Raw genomic sequence first — 7450 nt, 5'->3', positions numbered from 1 at the left:
GTTGCCTTTGTGCCTGCTTTTCAGCCTTAATGCGAGGCTGCTGTGTATTCATTGTGAAAAATTCCATCCTCTCTTTGCTTCCATGTTCGGGGTGGCCATTTTCTGGAGAGTATGTATCTCTAGGATATCCATAGGCATTACATTTATAGTCATTGATTTAGCAAATGTGAGCACCTACTGTGTACCAGGCACTAGAAATAGGAGCAGCATCAGGTCCAACTGCCCCTGCCCTTACGGAACTGACAGTCTAGCAAGGTAGATGGACCAACAGACATTCTCAGGAGTGAAGTTGGCATTATAGGATATTATAAAGAAGTTCTGGAAAACAGTTGGCAAGGTATCTTAACATGGTCTGGGGTCACCCTGAGCCTACAAGGTACCTTTCGTGTACTGATTTCTTTAACCCTCACAACAGACAAGAACATAAAGTCCCAGAATGTTGAATAGCTTGCCCAAAGTTACATGGCTAGGAAGTGGCAGAGCTGAGGGTGGAACCTGGCTTCAGTGTCAGTCTCATAAGCGCCATGCTATACACCTGCCCTGGGCTCCCAGGAAAGGGGATGGTCACTGAATCCTGAAAGAGCCATCAGTGTTAGGCTAAGAGGTGGAGGAAAAGTGTTTCAGGCAGTGTGAATAACACATACAGAGACATGGAGTTTTTTCTGGAGAAGCTAAAAGCAGGAGAGGGTCATAAAGGGAGAGGCTATGGTGAGAAGTGGGGCTGGAGAGATAGGCAGGGGCCAGATCATGAAAGACCTTAAAAGCTGTGGGCTGGGGAAAGCCATTAGATTTTAAGCAAGGAAATGACATGATCAGATTTGGTTTGCAGAAAAATTACTTTAGCTGGTAGTTGGAGAATGGATTTAGGATTATTTTGAGGATTAAAAGAATTTAACAGTTACAGTTGAGTAAGTAGCTGATATGTTTCAGCTGCTATTATTACTGTTATTTGTTTTCAGTGGCCCAGCAGAGGAGATTATAAGGAGGAGCATGCAAAGTAGAGCACTAATGTCCAGGGACATTGGAACACTGAAGTGTCACAGAAGTGAAAAGAAAGTCTTGGTGAGCAGTGTCAAATGCTGTCAAACAATTGGGATTATACCTGAGAAGTATTTATTGGATTTACTGAGTTGGAGATCATTGGTGAACTTGGCCAGAGCAGTTTCAGTAGAGTGCAGCACAGGGGCGGAGAGGGCAATGGCACCCCACTCCAGTACTCTTGCCTGGAAAATCCCATGGATGGAGGAGCCTGGTAGGCTGCAGTCCATGGGGTTGCTGGGAGTTGGACACGACTGAGCGACTTCACTTTCACTTTTCACTTTCATGCACTGGAGAAGGAAATGGCAACCCACTCCAGTGTTCTTGCCTGGAGAATCCCAGGGACAGGGGAGCCTGGTGGGCTGCTGTCCATGGGGTCGCACAGAGTCAGACACGACTGAAGTGACTTAGCATAGCATAGCATAGCATAGCATAGCAGCACAGGGGATGTGAAAAGCCCGACTATACAGACCTGACATGAGCAGTTTCCAGGGGTCGTCAGACAATATTTATTTAAAAACCAGCCCCCCTTTTTCTGAGGTTTCTGTTCTTTCCCACCTTCCAAAAAAAAAGAGGTTGTACAATACCTGATGTGACTGTGGGACAGGCACTGGGCTTATGATGGGGAGGATGGTTGAAGAATGGTCCTGACCTCCAGGAGCTTCCAAGCCAATGGGCTCCAGGGACAGAGATGTTTCTATATGAGGGAAGGAAACCGCTGGAGCCTGGAGGGTTGGAATGGACATGAGGGAAGACTAGGATAGGACAGGGCCGCTTTATGACTTTCATGAGCCCTGGGCACTTTTGCCTTCATGGGCCCCTGTACCTAAAAAAATCTAAAACTATACTTTAGGACTGTGTTGGTATAAAGATGAATATATTACTATTATGTACCAAAATGTTTCCTTCCATTTAAAAGCTCATTTTTCCCCCCTTCTACTTTTTCTTTAATTTGGCTGTACTGGGTCTTAGTTGCTGCATGTGGGATCTAGTTCCCTGACCAGGGATTGAACCCAGGACCCCTGCATTGGGAATGCAGAGTCTTAGCCACTGGACTATCAAGGAAGTCCCTCTTCTGCTTTTAAAGGGAATTGAATCCTTTTTGTGATGTGGATTCTAGGCCTGGTGCCTACTGTGCCTAGTGGATGAGTCAACTCTGGACGAGGGTCACGGGATAGTGTGGGGCCCTGGGGGATAGTGTGAGATCCCTGGGTACCTGGGGATAAAGAGGCAGGAAGGAAACAAACCCTAGTCTCAATTCTGTTTAGCACCAACTCCACATCTAAGGCAGACCCTGTAGGCCAACAAGCTCAGGAAAGGGCAAAATTGGCTTCTGGGAGTTGAGAGTTTGGGTGCTCATGCTGCAGACACTTTCATAGAGGAGGAAGCACCAGTCTTCTTGCCAACAAAGCCCCTCGGCCAAGAGCTCCACTGGGCAGCTGATGGCAGATGAGACCAGATGGTGGTTCATTTGGAGCTGCCTCTTATCAGAGGCCCAGCTGCCTTGGTCTTGTCAAAGCAACCTCATCAGCCTTCTGTCACTAATGCCACTGCCAAGGGTGGGGTGAAGGGGGCAGTTAAGGGAGGTGGCAAGTAGACTTTTCACAGGTTAGGTCCCTGCTTCTGAGAAGTGCCAAGGATCCCATGAGCTGTCACTGTCCACCACAAAAGGAAGGATTTTACTCTGGGCTTTTGGATAAGTGTACATGTGTATGTATGAGAGATGTGGAGGAGGGATGTGGCCCATTCCTGTTTCTATTTCGTTAAACACTGATTGCCAGCAAAACCAGTAGTGGGTGGGAGGTTGTGATTTTAAAAGCCCAATTCAGATCTTTTTCTTTAGAACTTATCCATCTGAGCCCATTCCTGCTGCTAAGCCCGGGAAGTTTGTCCTGACTTGGAATCAGCCCGACTCACCCTCCTCATTGCCATTTGCCATGGTGATTCTTGGTAGGGGGTGGGTGGGGTGGGGCTGGGTTCAGCTCCCTAGAAAAAACCAGGACCAAACTTCTTCCTAATCCCCTTCCACAGCCCTCCCCTCCCCTCCTCTCCACCCCGCCCCACCTCTAGTTTTCCATCTCTTTGTTTGTTTTTGATTTTGTCAGTCTCTCACCTCTGGATGGGTTTTTGTTTATTTTCAAACTGTCTGGGGCTGTGCACCATGGAGACAGTGTCCTGGGCTGCCTCTACCCCTGATCTGGTTAGAATAAGCCCCTCTCCTTCGCATGAATCTCCAACCTGACATTTGGAACATCCAAAATAAATCATAATATTCTGAAGTAAGATAGAAACCACCACTCCACCCACTCCTGTTGGCGCTCTTATCCACTTGGAAAGAGTTTTTAGAAAATTTCCAGTATTCCACTGCAGTGCCCACATAGCACAGCCCTGAGAAGGGGAAGAAGCATTTATTGAATGCCTACTGTATACCAACCACTGGGCTAGGCTTTGCTTGTATTAAAAATCTGGTGGTGAAAGTGATGTTTCCTGCACTAAAATTTAACTGCAAGCTCTTTGAGGGCAGGGCCCAGGTCATCTGTGTAAATCAAGTATCTAAGATATTGTGGAAGCTTAATAAAAGCTTGTTGACTGAATAAATGGATGAAAGGATGTATGAAATTTCTTTGCCATAGTAGAGGGTAATGTCAGCAAAGATGACTGAGGTCAGACAAGAAAAAATTCATTGGTAAGCCAGTACAGATGGATGAGGGTTTCAGAGAATTTTATGGACATTTTTCAGTTGATTTCAGAGTCTCATTCTTTGTCACCAAGAATACCTTTTGGGAGTAGATTGGGGTGGGGAGGACAGAGTCTTTTAAAAGTTTCATTTTTAAAGGCTCAGACTCAAAATGCAAATGGTCCTAAGAGAGATTAAATTATTGATTTGATGTTTATTCATACACAAGTGTAAGTGACCGAAGAGGAAGCCATTCCTAAGAACAGGTTTTAGTAAGAGTTTAGAAGGGGCGGGGAAGTGGTGAGAGAGAAATCCCTGGAAGTTCAAGGGTGAGTGGAGTTTTGACCATGTGAGGGGGTAGGGGGAGAGGGCTGAGGCCACTGGAGTCAGACGTACTTGATAACCTAAACCCCTTGGGCCCAGTGAAATCAGCCTGTGGTGCTGACAGGCCCTTCTGCCCTGGCAACATTGGTCACTTCAGTCAAAATGCCTGCTGGTGGGGCAGGAGGAGACAAGGCCGGTCCAAATTCCTGGGAAGTATGGACTGCATACCGTTTAAAGGTGTAGTTCTTACTGTTCTCAAGCATGTCCAGGCTATCCCAAAGAGGTCCGTAACACATCGCCTATCAGAGGTCTGTAGGGATTTAAAACTAGAACGTCAATAATATTTTTAGAGGGTTTACGTATGCTTGAAAAGCATTTATCATCTTAGTTTCTGACCCACTTATTTCTTTGGTTTGATACTTGTTCTGAGGTCCATATCACTCTCCTGGTACCGAACCCAGCTTCCCCGTAGGGAACCGATTTCCACTCTCCCTGGATTTTGGTAAAGCTGAAGGCCCCTCCCATCCACACGCTCAAGGGGGTGGAGCAGTGGCTGAGGCCCGAGCCAATCAGTGAGTTTCAGCCCCGCACCTCTGCCTCAGTGATTGGTTCAGATATGGGCATGTGACCCAATCAGACTCCCCAAGGAGATTGTTTTTCTCAAGCTGCTAGGAAAGAGGCTTGTATTCCTTCTGCTGCCATCTTGCTGCCTTGGGAAGCTTCAGGCTGATGCCAACACAGCCGGGAAGCAAAGCCAAGAGGGGAAAAGGAACAGGGTCACAATGATGATGTTTGAGTACTGAATGCAGTTATGCCTGGAGCTGGATTTTTCACAAGTGACCAATGTGGTGGTTTAGTCCCTAAGTCGTGTCTTACTCTTTGCGACCCCATGGACTGTAGCCTACCAGGCTCCTCTCTCCATGGGATTCTCCAGGCAAGAATACTGGAGTGGGTGGCGATTTCTCTCTCCAGGGGATCTTCCCAACCCAGGAATCGAACGTGGGTCTCCTGCACTGCAGGCAGATTCTTTACCGACCGAGCTAGGAGGGAAGCCATGCTAGCTCAAGTGACCAATGAAGTCCTCTTTATTTAACAGAGTTTCAATTGGGCCTTGTGGGGAATACAACGACGGAGTCCATAACTTATACCCATTGTCATCTCTGGTGCTCCGTTATTTTTGGTGTAAACCTTTTATTGAATATAGAAAGATGTGGTTTTCAGATATATGAGTCTGAATTGTTGAATTTTGACAATCCTCACCCCTGGACTATACCCACAAGGCACTCAAACCAGTGCAAAATGAGAATTGGGCAACACACACACACAAAGCACCATATTCTGGGGTATTCTGCAGCCTTAGCATCAGGATGTTTCCTTGGGTCACCTTGCACTCTTCCAGAAAGTCTTCTGGCCTAGGGAACCCCAGAGTACTCTGAGGTCTGTGAGCAGCGGAGGGGGGATGAGACCAGGGCTCCAGGTTATAAATTATACTGGAACATCTTGGCCCTCCAGAAAACCAAAGGTTGACTCTGTAGCAATAGAAGGAATGAGGGAGAAAGGCACAACCATTTATTAAGTGCCTCCTGCATGGTGGGCATATCGAAAGAATTATTTGATCTTCACAATGTCCTTTCAAGGCAGATACTATTGCCTTTACTTTACAGGAGAAGAAAGAGGCTTGGAGAGGTGACTGCCCAAGGTGAAAAAGCCCGAAAGAGGCAGAGCCCAAGCTGACTCTAGAGCTGAAATAATAAGACAGGTAAATGTGAGGCTGCAGCTAGAGGAGCTGCCTGAGCAAAAGGGATCTGGGCTGATGGGGTAGGAGGCTGGAGTGGGCAGCACCAGGCTCAAGGTGTGCCAAGGGGGCTCACTTCCCAGGCAAAGACTGTTAGCTCTGCCATGTCTCATAAGCACAGTGCACCTGGATGCTGGAAACAGGCACAGGGGAAGTCTCCCCCGACACCCACACTATAATGAGAGCTTTGGGCTCAGCTTCATTCACCTTTCCAGCCCCGTCATTGCAGACCCAGTAGGTGAGCTCTGAGGGGCACATGGCACTGCATGTGGGGCACGGAGGGACGGCCTCTCCTTTCCACCCCCACTGCCTGCTCAGAGATTGGGCCATCAGCCTACTCTGATTCAATTGACTTCTTCTAAACCTTGCATCCAGGGGCTGCCAGCGGCCAAATCCCCCTGATTGTCTGAGATGTTCCCGACATCAGAGAATAAACAGTCTCCCCTGTCCAGCCAGCTGTGCTGAGCATCATTCCTGTCTCCCAGCCTGTTTGGCCGGGTGGGGCTGCAGCCCTGTGTCCACCTCCAGCAGAGGCCTGGAGGGCCTGGTGAGTAGCTGGAAGGGAGAGGGGAGGTGACCATCTGTGTTCAGACTGCACAGCACATTCCTGTGCCTGAGTCCCCATTTCGCCCCCCCTGCCAGGCACCTCAGCCACTCCTGGCACAAGCTTTTTATTTGTACTAATGACTCTTGTGACTTCAGACAAGGTCAAGACAAGGCCACTGTCCCTAGGTTTGGAGCCCCTTCACCCGTGCCCAGAAAGCTGCCTGGGGAATTTGAAGCTCCTACATCGTTCTAGGTAGATCTGAAGGCATCACACCCCTAAGGCTTGTTTTACAGAGGTGCGGGCATTGTGAGTCAGTGCAGAAGCAAGGCAAGACCCCAGGGTTTTTTTATTTTTATTTTTTTGCTGTCCATTACCTTGGGATGTTGTGGCTAGAATGACGTGAGGGGCTCTGGGTGAGAGGGGCAGTCCATGTTTTTGGAGAGGAGCAGAGGTGTTTTCATCCTACGCCTGTTTTGGAGATCAGGCTTGCGGCCGAGCCATTTCCTGAGGAAGCAGTCTCTGGAAAAGCACTGTTCACCCGCCCCTCCTAAATCATCCTGTTGGGAGTGGAGCTGGGGCAGCAGGACCTGAGTGGGGCTCTGCCACGTCCAGGATCCAGTGCCCAATTGAGGCTTGGCCAGGGTATAGGAGGCAGCCAGGGCCAGAGGGCAGATTACTTGGGAAGGGGCTGCCCCGGCCAGCACACACCATCTGCTTTTCTGCCCTAGGGCTCTGGCCTGGGACTGTGGGGGAGGAGAGAGAATACCTCAGCCTGTCTGCAGAAAGAATTCCTCTAGGAGCCCCCTCTGGCCACAGACAGTGTGGGAGCCCAGGGTAGCCCGGGGGTCTCTGTGGACGGCTGTCTAACTTTCAGTCTGTCTTGGGCTTATTCTTTTGTCTTTGTCTGGCTGCCTGTATTAGTGTGGATCTATGTGACTGTTCCTCGTTTGTGTGTGTAGGCAGCTGCATTTCTAGTTGGACTTGGATTCCTCAGGGGGAAATTGTGTGCTTCTGTGTTTGTGTGCGTGTGTATACATCCACATCTCTGTGTAAGCGCGTGTGTAGGGGT

At 48.8% G+C, this 7450-nt stretch overlaps 1 non-coding gene across 1 annotated transcript; it reads right to left on the bottom strand.

The window, feature by feature from the left end:
• Nucleotides 1-2030: 2030 nt before the first annotated feature.
• On the bottom strand, nucleotides 2031-2103 carry TRNAG-CCC (transfer RNA glycine (anticodon CCC)). The gene has a single exon. It is a non-coding gene; the product is annotated as a tRNA-Gly (tRNA).
• Between the last annotated feature and the right edge of the window lie 5347 nt (nucleotides 2104-7450).

The sequence above is a fragment of the Bos indicus genome, chromosome 10 (assembly GCF_029378745.1).
Source record: "Bos indicus isolate NIAB-ARS_2022 breed Sahiwal x Tharparkar chromosome 10, NIAB-ARS_B.indTharparkar_mat_pri_1.0, whole genome shotgun sequence".
NCBI lineage: Eukaryota > Metazoa > Chordata > Mammalia > Artiodactyla > Bovidae > Bos > Bos indicus.
Note: the sequence above shows the minus strand (reverse complement) of the source record. Positions and strands in the feature narration are given on the sequence as shown.